This window comes from Oxyura jamaicensis, chromosome 6, assembly GCF_011077185.1.
Source record: "Oxyura jamaicensis isolate SHBP4307 breed ruddy duck chromosome 6, BPBGC_Ojam_1.0, whole genome shotgun sequence".
Classification (NCBI taxonomy): Eukaryota; Metazoa; Chordata; class Aves; order Anseriformes; family Anatidae; genus Oxyura; species Oxyura jamaicensis.
The window spans coordinates 16,974,525-16,987,697 of NC_048898.1; the positions used below are offsets into that span (position 1 = coordinate 16,974,525).

General features: G+C 47.2%; 1 long non-coding RNA gene across 5 annotated transcripts in view; it reads left to right on the top strand.

Moving 5' to 3' along the window:
* LOC118169415 overlaps positions 1-13,173 on the top strand; it is a 44,876-nt gene that overhangs the window by 19,900 nt on the left and 11,803 nt on the right. For 3 of the 5 annotated variants that reach the window (XR_004752079.1, XR_004752081.1, XR_004752082.1), the window contains exons 3-4: positions 1,709-1,789; positions 11,904-11,981. This is a non-coding gene — a long non-coding RNA (uncharacterized LOC118169415). Of the gene's footprint in view, positions 1-655; positions 782-1,708; positions 1,790-11,903; positions 11,982-13,173 lie in introns of those variants that run through there. The other 2 variants (XR_004752083.1, XR_004752080.1) reach the window with 2 other exon arrangements.

A 13,173-nucleotide genomic window follows, 5' to 3' on the forward strand; every position in this document is an offset into this window, starting at 1 on the left:
CACTGGCCAGGGGCTGGGTGATAAATGACGGCGTGAGCCATCGTGGTGGCTAGCGAAGTCCGGAGGGTTGGGCAGCGCCAAGCTCCTGGGGAGGCAGCAGTGGAACCGTATTAATTTCTGGGCGTGTGTCCATGTGTGTCTGTGTGTCTGAAATAATACACTTGACACACACATGCTTCGCTTCCAAAACAGAGTAACATAGAAGAGGGGTGGAAGAGAAAGGGAGGAGAGAAAAACAAAACCCAATCTGATTGGCAGGTTAATGAAGCAGTTCATAAGAGCGAAGTATATTATAACCATAGAAACCGCTTCTAAGTACTCAGTCGCTTTACACATATAAACACACTTCCGTGCCTAGGTCCGTGTATATGCAGTTACCTGTAAATACAATGTGTGTGCCTGTGTATATGTATATCTGAAAGATGCAGGAGCGCAACATCAATGCTTTTCAGTGAAACCAAAGAGTAAATGGGAAACAGAGAAAATTAAGCTCCATTAGGCTAGCAGCATTGTACGTCCTCTGCCTTCTCTTTTATTTCTGGGGTTGGAAGTCTTCCAAAGAAGTGGGGGGAGTTCGGAGCACACATCTCACTGACTTGTACTCCTAAGGCCTTTTGGTATTCTTGAAAACTCCACCTGTGTTTCCTGACCCCAGGGTCTCAGGCAAAGCAGCCTCAGCCTGTCCACGAGAGGCTGGGAATTTGCAGTAGCGTGGAGAAAGTTTAGCTGGAGCTTGAATCCAGATCTAATCCAGTGTTTTTACTAATTCCTCATCACATTGGTATGTCACCTTTTGAAAAGATAGATGTATCTTTTACTAGGCAGATATTTGGACGTCTTTGTTTGCCTCTGTATTGTATATATCCGTGGGAATTTCCCCATGTACTCTGGTCTGGGGCAATGACTTACACAACAATCCTTTCTTTTGTGGAACCTATTAGCAAATATAAATAGCGACATACTGAGCTCTTGTGGATGGGCAACAACCCCAGGAATTGAAAAAACAAGTTCAGCATGACTAAGGACCTTTAGCTTTTCATTTCATGACTCTGCTTTTACTTGTAAGCCTCAATGTTACAGTAAGATATTTCCTCTGAGTGCTTTTCCTAGCTTGTCTTAGGGAAAAAGAGAAGATTAAGAGATTTCTCATACGAACAAAGGAGTGTTAAAGTTGCCAGCTCCCGGTAAAAGCCATGTGGTATTTCCAAGTATCATCACTGTGGATGAAAAACCTCAGGGATCCAAGTGTGCTGGAAAGGATCAGAACCAGAATCCTGATAGACAGAGCTCAACCTACACAATAGAATGATGACTGATGCTGAACTTTGGTTCAGATTTAAACTTTTGAGAAAGTCCTCAGCAAATTCCTCTCTGAGAGTATACAAATAAGTTCCTGGCCTCAGGACTTCTGGAAAGAGTTGTGTCAGTTATTTTCTCCCCTGATGTGAACTCCGAGATGAAAGCAGTTAAGAGGTGGGATGTGTGACATGTGGCACCAGGCAAGGAACACTCATGTCTCTTGGGCAATTTGCAAATGACCATACGTATCTAACCACACATGCTTACGCTTTTGCTACAGCACCAAGGGATACATTATTAGAAGGTAACTAGCGTTGTCTTGGTCTAGGTCTTGACCAGAGTTCTTGATGAGCTTGTGATCAGAGGAGCTTACAGGCAAAATGGTCAAGTATTTCTGTTAATCTTACAGCTGCAGAGCAGAAATGCCATGTTCCTGATCATATGGAAAATGGAAAGTGGAGCTGGGAATGGGACTTGGATCTCCAGCATGGTAAGCCTGTTTTTTCTGTTTCTGTCTATACTCATCATGCTAACTCTGGCTGCACGTTGCCCATTTTCATTCTGGTGAGAATACCTGCTTTCTTTCAGTTTCTGTGCTCCTATTCCCATGTGTCTTTCACAAAGGCATCTGAGTTTGTAGCTCTGTTGCAAGCAAGATATTTGGCCTGTGTTGTGTGTTCCTGCCCCATCATGAGAAACAACATTTTGGCCAGGGAGGCTCTTGTGGCCTTTTTTATTTTTGCATTCAGATACTTAGTGCTCAGTGAACGCTCAGGAAAAAGCCCATCTTTTTAAAATGTGAAAATGTACTCCTAACTATAGCTGTGTTTGTCATAATTATTTCTGGTAGTGTAAATAGGCACACTCAAACTATTTACCCACAGACCTAATTTGCAGCTTGTTGAAACTGCTGGGAAAATGCATGTGGGCTTCCTGCCTTCCTCGAATGGGATCTTCCAAGCACAGAGCTCTCCCTGGAGAGCCGTGCTAGCAGATGAGTCTGAGGAGCAAGCCACTTTCAAGGAAAAGATAGATGCAAATGGTTTTGACAGCGGTGTCCAGCCCCCACAACACTACTTACTCCTGTCATTTCAGTATTAGAGACCATGTGGGTTCAGTGGCCAGACCTCGTTAATGGGGAACAGAGGTATGTGGAAATGAGCGCCTCTGAGTTGTGGCTGGGAAGTCACAATGGGTTTCCTGTGTGCCTGTGCTAAGAACAAGGAAAAAATCACGTGTATATACTGAGATTGTCCAGGGTGGAATGTTCTGCCATTAGAAGTTTGGATTTATTGTAGCCAGCCAAACTGTTTTTCCTCCCTCTGACCTCCCCCTGCTGGCTCTGGCTCTCAGCTTGCTGCTCGCTGTTTTCCAGTGCCCCAGCTGGAGTCTGGGGAGTTGCCGGCTAAATCTCCACGTCTTTTGTTTCTGTGAATGGTAGACTGAATTTGGGGAAAATGCCTTTTACACAGAAGTGAATAAATGTATATCTTAGTCTTTAGGGGGATCATAGCTCTGTAACTGGAATCCTGTGGCTTTGGGCGCAATTTGAACCAGTGTGAGCACTGTTCTGCCTAGCATCCCCTGTCCTTCTCTACACTCCCCTCATCCTCTGTTCCCCAGGTTTAGGGTGTGTAGTTGTCCTCCACAAGCATTTTAACTCCTCTTTCTAAGATGGAAGAGAACAAACTGATTTAAGCCAGGATGGGAAGAGATTGGGGCTGACAGAAGTTCAAGCTGTACCCTAGGGAAGTGTCCTTGCAGCAAGGACTTGCCAGGTCTCAGCTCTCCATCAGGAAGGACCATCAGGTTTGATGCTGCTTGTGCAATACTCTTTTCTGCCCCTGGGACTGGGGCAGTGGCAAGTGCTGGGGGCAAATCATTTTGTATGAGAGCAGTAGGTTGAGGGAGGGGAGTAAACGAGGTCTCTGCCTTTGATGGTAAGGAGGAGAGGGCTGCGCACAGCAGCTCAGCTGCCTGCCACCGCCCAGGCCAGCCAGTCAGATCCAGGAGGCATCCCGGTCAGCGCAGCAAGCTCAGCTTTGCTGCCGTCAGCACTGCTGAGAGCAGAAGCTGGGGATGGGTGAATCCAAATATCTGGGTTGTGTGGATTTGGGCTGGAAATGGTCCACCACATCCGGGTGGCTGCCTTCGCATGATATCCATGTTCATCAGAAAATGGGTTACTCCATCCACCCGGCTCCCTGAGCAGGGAGGATTCCCTCTCAGTACCAGGAGCTCCTCCTGGGGGTGGTGTGGGTGCGTGAGCATGTCTGTCTGCACGCCCACTTACTGAGGGTGTGTTATGGACATAGATGTGCACAGACAGCAGGAGGTTGTGTGTGACTGCAGACACAGAGAAGGAATTGCACAGGTGATGCAGAGATCAGGAAGACTCCTTGCTCTGTGTGTGTGTGAGAGAGAGAGGATGCGCTTGGGGATGCTGAGTGGCTAAGAGAGGAGCATTTCCCTCCAGGTGAGGTGAGCTGTGTGCAGGGAGCAGAGGGTGCAGGGAAGGTGACAAGGCATTCCTTGTCTTTGCCTTTATGTGTCTGAGGAGCATACAGATGGCCTAGACTGTGCGTCGCTGCTTTTCAGATCTGTCTTCAGAATGGTTGATGTGGGATACAAGCTGAATTCGCCCATGGTTCCCTGTGTGCTTGTGCTTAGAGCAGGGAAAAGTTCATGTGAGTACACAGAGTGTTGAAAAGCTGCGTGTGTGGTGGAGGATCTGGTGTCAGCTGGCATCATTATTATTTTGGATTCATTTGACACTGACTATGGCCCTCCTCAACACAGCTCCAATTCTTGCCTCACTGATTTTGCAGCTGACCAACCCCATGTCTCTCACTGGTAACTTGCACCAGCAAGTAAGCAGAATAAGGCCTTGGGATGTTTAAAAATAAAACCTGTGCACCCCTGCCTGATAGCTTTCTTGAAGTTCTTTAAGTCACAAGAGGTCTTACCACCCACAGGGCAGTAAGGTCTGTATATGCACCGGGATGGGGGCTTTCCGGCTGCAGCAGCAAGGAGAGATCTCCTGGAAAGCGAAAGTACTTAACTGTGGCTTGACTCTGAGAGCAGCCTGATTGGCTCTGCTAGGCAGCGCAGCGCTGAGTTTCAGGCTCGGGGTATTCTTGGAAATTTGTGTTATTAATTGAAACCTTATTAATGGCAAGCACAGGATGACATTTTACATGGTTTAGTTATGTTCTGTGAGTCGTTGGTACAATGCAGCCTCAGCCACGAGGCAGGGAAGCTCCTGCTGTAACTGGTAACAGAGAGGCAATAACAGCTCAGTTCCCACTAACCGGTCCTGCGGTGACAGGGACAACCCCTGCAAATGTCTGATCATCATCTCTCTGGTGGCCACTCTAACTGGGGTTAAGGGAAGTCTCAGAGGAAAGCAGAATGATGGTCTGTTACCGGTGGGCTTCAGAACTTTGGCTTCTCCAAACGTCAGAATTGCCCTTAGAAATAAAAGGGTCTTGAAGCGAGGGAAGTGCTGACATGCTGACATCACACTGGAATTCAGTCGCCCCAGGTTTGGGGCAGGAGATGTGATGTTGTTCTAGATACTGAAACTTTGGGTGCTGGGCAATGGCTGGCTTCTCTAGAGCAATGCTTGAGTCCCATCCTCCCATGTTTGAGACATGGGTCAAGTCCAGGCCTGGTATATATGGTAGTGGGGGAAGAATGTGTGTTTGGGAGACAATTGGCCATTTCCTGTAATACCCTGCAAACGTCCTTCTTTTCCTCTGCCCAGCTCCATAGATGGGCAGTGCCATATATCTAAAAATCAAAATGAGACTCCTGTTGAAACAAGAACAGACTTAGATCCTTAATATATTTTAAACAAAGTGACATTGTCAAGTCATTGTATTGACATGGCTGCTGTGGTCCTACCTAGTCCATCTTCAAACAGATTTCGGAAGGCCACTGACCAACAGTTTTTCTTTTTTCTTATGGCTAGAAGCATAGGCAGAGCAGGTATACTGCTTAGAAGAGGCACTCCTGTAAGCCACAGGAGTGAACCTGCAGCCTCTTTTGTCTGGGGAGAAGCACAAGACAGTAGAATAACCCGAAACATCCCCACTGATCCTCCTGGTCCCTTCTTCCCTGCAGCGGTGTGTGCACCCTCTCTTCTCTGCTAGAACTCCCTGGGTCTCCTCTCACACAAGGTAAAGTTCAGTTGTGGGTGCCAGCTGGGCTGTTCCTTGTCTGTGACAGCCAGGAGGGACTTCTGGAGCTAAATATCTTCACAGACTGATGGGAACTTTCTTTGAGGACCTCCATGGATCTGCCTATCTACAGATCTGTAAGGACACACGTCCTCTGTCACCCATATCCAGTGCTGCAGTCCCACTCTGCAGCTATCAGCTTCATCAGTGGCTGGAGCTGGGCACTAATAAGACTTCTTTGCAACAGCTGAGAGCTGTACAGGGGCATGCAGGCAGCAGAGCTCCTCTGCACTCCCTTGTCCAGCAGCAGAATTATTCCCACAAAGGCACTGCAGGCACCAGGAGGAAATTATAGGCCAAGCACTTAAACTCTTCCACCCTGGTTTAGCCAGAACCCCACAGCTGTGGATTGTCTGATGCCAGCAAAATAAACCAGATGGATAACATGGATGGAGACGGGCCAAGCTGCGATGGAAGGCACAGAGTGCCCTCCTGACTTGACGGGCTTCTGTAAGATGAAGTAGCACAAGCTGAAAAGAGCCCTCAGCTGCAAAGCTCCCCCTGTTCAAGTGGCAGGAAGTTGTATCTACTGCTTTTTGCAGGGTTTCAGCTGTGGCTGGTGGAATCTCCTCTTATGCTGCAGGAAGAGGGATGGTGCCCTGGGTACCTGCAGGAAGATGGGATGTTCCCAGGCTCTGTGGGAAGGAAGAATCCAGATCTGCAGCTGTAAAGAGCAGTAGTCTTGGGAAGAAAAATCTAGCAGTCGTAGTGAGATGTGTCATAGATCATACACATGCTAGAGAGTGTAACTGCAGTTGCCAGTTTTGGTTAGCAGGTTGCAGGAAGATGGAGCCCACCCAGCCTGCAAAGCACAGTAACGGGCCAGTGCTGCCGGGCAACATTTGCTGCTTTTGCAAGAGGCCAGTCTTGGGTGTTCCTCCAGCACTTCCTGACCATAGTGTGATACCTGGGTGATGACAGTGCCTAAAATGCAGACCGGACTCTCGCTGTGCTACCTGCTATATATACAAGCCTAAGGAAATGAATGTCTATAAGGAACGTTCTCCCATGATTAACATGCACTGCTTTGTGGATGGGTTATCACAAAAGACTGAGAAAAACGCAAGTGCTTCAGTCCACCTGCTCTCCAGGGTTCCCAGAATACTTCAAAGCCCCAGGTGAGGCAACCTGCCTTTGTTCCTGCATCTCCGCACTAGCTTTTTATGGCACCCAAGCTGGGTGTTCTCTAATAACAAGTCATCTAAATGTCTCATTGTTCTCTTGAGCTGGGAGGCTACAAAGGCCTCAGGACTTTCTATGGACAGAGGACTCACCTGCAGAGACATGGAGTCCATATTGGTGCTGAGAACAGAACTTCACTCTGTCCTAGTCTTATGCCTTAGCTCCATGACTGACTTGCTTTTGAAAAAAACTATCTGGGATGTTTTGAAAGGTAGGGGCAGCGTGTCCAGCAGCAGAATATGCCTACAGGATGCTTTGGGGTACTTTGAGTAGGGGTGTCCAGCTTTATTAGGTGATGGGTCTTTCCACCATGAAACCAAGTTGCATCTCAAAATAAAGGCTTGAACGTCAGCTCAGTGCCTTTTCAAGCCAGGCCAAGCTGCTTGCAAGTCTGTTTTGGAAGGGTTTACTGGACACTCCCCTCAGTGTGCTGGAAAATCAGCCCTGCCGGTAACAGGTACTGTCCAGACCCATTACACTGTGTTTATGGGGTTCAGTGTGGAGGGGTGGATCCAGGATGTGCTTGCCAGGCTGTTTATGGCTGTGGGGGAGCATGCCCTACCTAGGTGTGTTCCCCACCTCTGCCATTTGTCCTTTTTCTCTATCCTGCCATCCCCGAAGCAGCCCGGATTGGTTATAGCCCACATGTTATAGTGGCCAACCTGCAAAGAGAGAGCCAGAAAAAGTTAATGTGGAGTTCTGGTCTACTCCCAGGATGCATTTGGGCTGCAGCCCATAATGATATGTATAATTGCAAAGGCCTGCCAAAAAAAGCAGGCTGGATTTAATTGAGTCAACACACTGCTATTAATAATAAAATGGCAGAGACTTTGCTATTAATCACTTGTGCTGGCTTTATCACAGGCAGTCTCGGCTATCTGGCTACCAAACAAGACCTTTAAAAAAAATGGTGCAGTGGAAAACTTACTAGTGGGAATACACCTGCTAACAGAATAAACCTTGTAAACAAAATGTTCCTTGCAGAAGGAGGTACTTTCTGCAGGGACAGCCTCTTTGGGAGGCAAACGGGGAGTATGTCAGGGTATAGGAACAGGTATAGGAACAGATCAGATGGAGGATGCACTTGGCAAATGGTGTATCTTTGGAAAAGGTTATGCTTGATAAAGGACTTTGTTTGGGGTGGGAACTCAGGGAGAAATGAAATCTCCAAAGAGAGAAATGTAATTGCTGCAGGAATATAAAACAGCCCAGGGAGGAATGCATCTGTTACTAGGAAATGGCAAACGCTGTATCCACTAAGGTGCTGAACAAAAAGGGAAATGCAAAACAAATAACATGCCTGACACCTGAATTGCAGCCCTGCTTGTGGAGGGCTGGATAAACCGTGGTGTGTTGTGGTGGCTGGCTGGACGTGGAGCTCTGCAGCCCAGAGTGCACACTGCCAGCACTGCACGCAGCAATGTTGGGGCAGGAGGGTCTGGTCTGCCACCGAGGCCCAGAAGTGCCCTCCTTCTGGGACTTGCCCTGGCCGTGCAGTGGGGAGGATGAAGGGCTTCAATGGGGCTCCAGCCCTTTCCATGCGTGCATCACCTGCTCGTGTTCCCCGTGGCCCTTGACGGGCTGCACCCCAGTGCCTGGGAGCATGCCACGGGCTGGCACCGCTTCCTCGCGGCTGTGCAGTAAGAGCACGCTGCAGTTCTAAAAGCCCTCCCCCAGCTGAGGTTTTTATTGTAGCAAACATGGCAATGGCATTCTTTGCTTTTGCTTCTGAGTAGAGCTGCTTGCCATGATTGTGTCTGGGAAGGGACCATGAAGCAGAAGGGTCTGAAATGCAGGAGGAAGGGAAGGGGCTCGAAAATGGTGCATCTGAGTGGGGATGTGATGTGCTTATAGGCAGAGCCAAAGAATGGAGAGCAGGTAGAAAACCAAACAAACCGGATGCCATTATCTGGCTTTGAGTGGGGCTTAAAAAAAAATTAAGACAGGGAAAGATTTTGCTAGCAGACACTTGGAAGGGGAGGACTCCTGCCTTCCACATCTGAGAATGGCAAAGGAATGGATCTTCTCTTGCAAGTTTTCAGGCACAAAGGGATACATTTTCTGTGCACCAATGCAAAAAAAATCTATGTGCATCTTGCACCAAATAGTCAAACAAAATAAATAATTTAACAGGCTTAAAGGCCTCTTTCTTTCTGCTATGAATTAAATAAGGTTTGTAAATGAGTGCAAGCATTATCCATCAGGAAGAAGGAGAAAAAAGAAAAGAGAGAAAGCAAGAACAAAATCCCAGAAAAAAAATTATCCACTTCCTCCTGTTTTCCTTTCCTCCCCATAAAGTGAGTGTCTTATCCTCAGAGAAATTCACTTCATTGTTAGAAATAGCCGAAATTGGCTTGCAACTAGTAAAGATGCCAAGAATTTGCACCTTGCTCTGTGACCTAAAGCAAAAATGACATGAACATTGACAAATTTGACAAGGAAATTTGTGCAAAAAACAACTTCTATTTGGCTAGCCAAGCAGCAAATATGTCGGATGATATGCTTTATTAAGCAATCCATTTTTCAGCAATAGCTGCACCATCTGCAAAGGTTAGTGTGCATCAGGCTTTCCACAGAATTTCATCTGCGTCTGCAGCTAGGTGCAACACACGACCACATTTTTCATGTACATACAATTTTGGATGCAAATAGAATACTTGATGAAAGAGGTGACCTTCCGGACTGACTTCCCCCATGCAGTAAAGTCACAGGCAGGGAAGCAGCTGAGAGAAACATATCTCTGCCTGGAGGGAGGGGGGGAGCTGGGGAGAGGGAGGAGGAGGAAAGGGAGAAATAAAAAGAGGAGAAAACTTCAAGGAAGAGTGTTTCCCAAATAAATGCTTTGGCATATCACAAAGCAGAGACTCCACTTGTTCTAGTCGAAGGGGTACCGAAACTATTCTGTTGGGTAGCTGCAGTTCCCTTCTGGATGGTGGCCATTGCTCAGCCTTCTAGTTTTTGTCATGTTATCTTGTGTAGTTCCTGCTGCTACGATATCTAAGCATCCTTGGCTTTTCTCCCTTTACTTTTGTTGGTCCCTCTGTCGTGTTTTGCATTCCAGACTTGTCATCTCATTTCCTCTCTTCCTACGATGGTCCCTGCCTAGGGCTGCTGGATCTCCTTCCAAACATCCTTGGCTCTACAGGCAAGGAGAGGAAGAATTGCATTCAAATACTAGTTGGATGTATGCATTTTCTGCCTTCATTTTTTTTTAAAGGCATGGTGGTCCTGCCTTTGTGTTTTCCTGTATTGTTTTCTACTGGATACAGTCCTTTCATGTCCTGCCTGCCCTACATTAGGTGGAATCAACTCTGCTCTAGTCCCCAGTCTTCTTCCCCAAGTGTATGCTGTACACATGGCTCCCCACGCCTCATTGATGGTTGCTGGTTATAAATTCATGTTCTCAGTCCCTACTCCGCTTAGCTGAAGTTGGATGCCATCCCAGAGCCTTGCAACTGTCCCTGGTCCAGTGGAAAGTTTAATCTGCCAGTTCGTGGCGTGTCGTCCTATGGGGAGAGTTCAGTTCAGTGCAGCTCCGCACTGCACAGAGAGAAGCTCATTAGCAGGACATGGTAGTGTCTGATGACACTGTGGTCCAAGAAGGCCTCATTAGGCACAAAATGTTTTCTGCGGCTCTCTGAGATTTCCTAGTAACTTAAGGAATTCAGACACAGTTACCACCGGGGCACAGATGAGATGGGGAGCAAAGATGCACTCTCCGAGGGCCATCCCCCATCTGTGCCTGTTGGAGGAGCAGATACTGGATGAGGCCTTTGACTGCTTTGGATCTTCACTACAGGGACGCAGATGGGACTGGATAGGCCTGGCAGGCACACTGTCCCCTGGTTGCCTGCTAAGTGGTGTTAAGTGATGAATGTTAAACTTAACAAGGGGACTCTCAGATTTACGTAAGGGTTTTACTGCCTGCCAGGTATGAATGATGGAGCAGCTTTGATCTTTAGGGGGATCAGTACTGGAAGTGATTTAAACGAAAGTTAATAAAACTGCTTAAAACTGTACTCTGCAGTCCCACAGGCTGAAGAAGCCCTAGTGGTCACTTGACTGCTCTAAGTAAAAATTGTTCACATTTATGATGGAGACCAAATCCCACTGGTGTTAACTGTGTTTCCAGCTGAATAATGAATGACATCTTCCAAGAGTTCTACACGTCCTTCCTTACTTCCTTACGTTCGCTGCAGATCCCACAGCCTGCTGGAGCCACCAAGCTTTTATCCATAGATGCAAGGAATGGCAGACTTGGTATTTCCACGGGGTTTTCTCATTCTCTGTCCACTTCATAATCCCTAAACCAGGTCTGTTCCCTTTGACATTTTGTAGCATATCACAAGCTAATGCTGGTGCTTTTTTATCTTGCTGCTATTGGGACTCTTGGTATGTTTTATCTTTGGAATTTGCTGGCCAGCACTAACAAGTAAATGTCATAAACATTGCAATTTCATTGGCTTCGTGGTGGGCTTTGCCACCAACGACCTTTAGAAAGAGGACGTCATTAAAGCATGTTTACAGTTTTTATGAGTGGTCCCGTAATGTCATCCCCCATCCCCATACAACCTTATCGAGTTCCCCACAAAGGTGAAAATTCTCATTTGTAATGGAGAGTCTGTTTTCTGTCTCCCAGGTTCTTCAGCAGTCCCCTCCAGTATAACCACAGGTATTTCCACTGGGCATTTCTGTAACCCTATGAGCTGCAGCGGGCAGTTGTGCACCCTGCACTGATTCAGGTGAAGAAGTGGCTTTTTTTGTAGCTATCAGAGAAGTTGCTGGGCTTTACCAACATCCCTGTATCAGCCCAGCTCATTAGGTTTACAAGCAAGAGCAAATTCCATCGCTTAACAGTGTTCACAGCCATTGTATAAGCACTTCTGCCAGAGTCCTGCGAGGCCATCCTACATGCCAGGGGTTCATACCATCAGCCTGAGTCACCAGACACATGAAAATGGAAGATATCCTGCTATTGCCATAGGGTTTTCTAATTCTGCTATTTCCTAGAAACCCTTAAACAACTACCAGAATACCTTCTGTCTGCTCGTTAAAAAAACAAGTAGCTTTTTGTGGGCCTCTCTAGAAATCAGTGATTGGCAGCCACTGAACTTGAATTAGCAGTAACTCACCACTGGTAGATGAACACCTTATTTATTTATTTGTTTGTTTATATTTCAGCCCAGTGCACTGTTATTCATGGAAGTCCTCAGCACAACGATTTGATGAGGCCGTGATCTTGGGGAGATACAAAATGAGGTGGGCTGTTTCAGGTGGCTTACACGGACATCCCGAATTGTAAAGGGACAGTCAAGTCTGGGATGGGTTTTGCTCTGCAGAGCAACCAGCTGAAAACTACCAGTGTCTGGGAGGAAGTCGCATGAAAATCTTGTTACTTGCACCTTGTTATATAATTACCTCTTGCAGAGTTTGGGTGTTTTTCTGAATTACAGTCACTGTTGGAGGCAGGCTGTGGGCTTAGGCAGACCACTGGCTGGACAGCCTGGCATTTCCTGCGTTCTTATTTCCATGGATCCTCTAACACCCGCGCCTTTGTCATGCTGTTGTGTGGCACTAGAAGGATGTTGCATGTCTGAGGTTGTTGTGGCATTTCTACAGACAGCTCCAAGTGGTATTTTCAGAGCCCCCCGATATGCTCCTCACACTCCCGCATTTTCTAACCCCCCTGGGGGCCGAGGGTCATCTCTCACTTTGCATGGTATAAATTGGTAATGACACAATGAAATCAGTCATGATGAAATGGCTCCATTTTGATTACAATGGGAGGGGATTTGGGATCTGTGTTTCTGTTGTGGTGTCTCATGCAGTGGTTTAAATCTTTTGGCAAAGGTTTCCAACAACTCCCTATCCCATCTGATAAGCTGTGGCTAGGTTCAGCAAACTGCTTTCAGAGGTTTTTCTACGTTTCCTGAGAAATTCTTCATGTTGCCTCTTGCAGAAGCCTGTCTGTTCCCTATGGCTGGATTTCTCTGGGGCTGCAGCTGTTGTCTTAGAAAATAACAGAAGTGACTCACACGCTAAAAGATCCTCCTCATCCACCCCTCAGTGTGTCTGAAGCAGCGTTCTGGGAAGCATCACTAGATTTATGGCCATTTGGTTATGGCTTCTAATTTCTGTCTCTCCCTGCCCTGCATCATCTAAGGGCTAGTTTCTGGTCTTGTCCCTTGACATAGATGCCGTGCGTCCCTGGAAGTCCAGGACTCTGAGACTTCTTTGAACCCAAGTCCCTGCCCTCAGCTCGTTTCTGCTCCTGGTCCATTGCCCATGCTGCAGTGTGGAGTCAGAGCACTGAGATGCTCAGGCAGGACAAATCAATGGGCGTCTGCTGATTTACGCCGCTGGAGGATGGGGCCCAGGTCGGAGAGAGAGCACAGAACCCTCCAGCAGAGTCTTTTAAAAAGAAACCGCAGGCAGGAATTTCAGCCCGGTT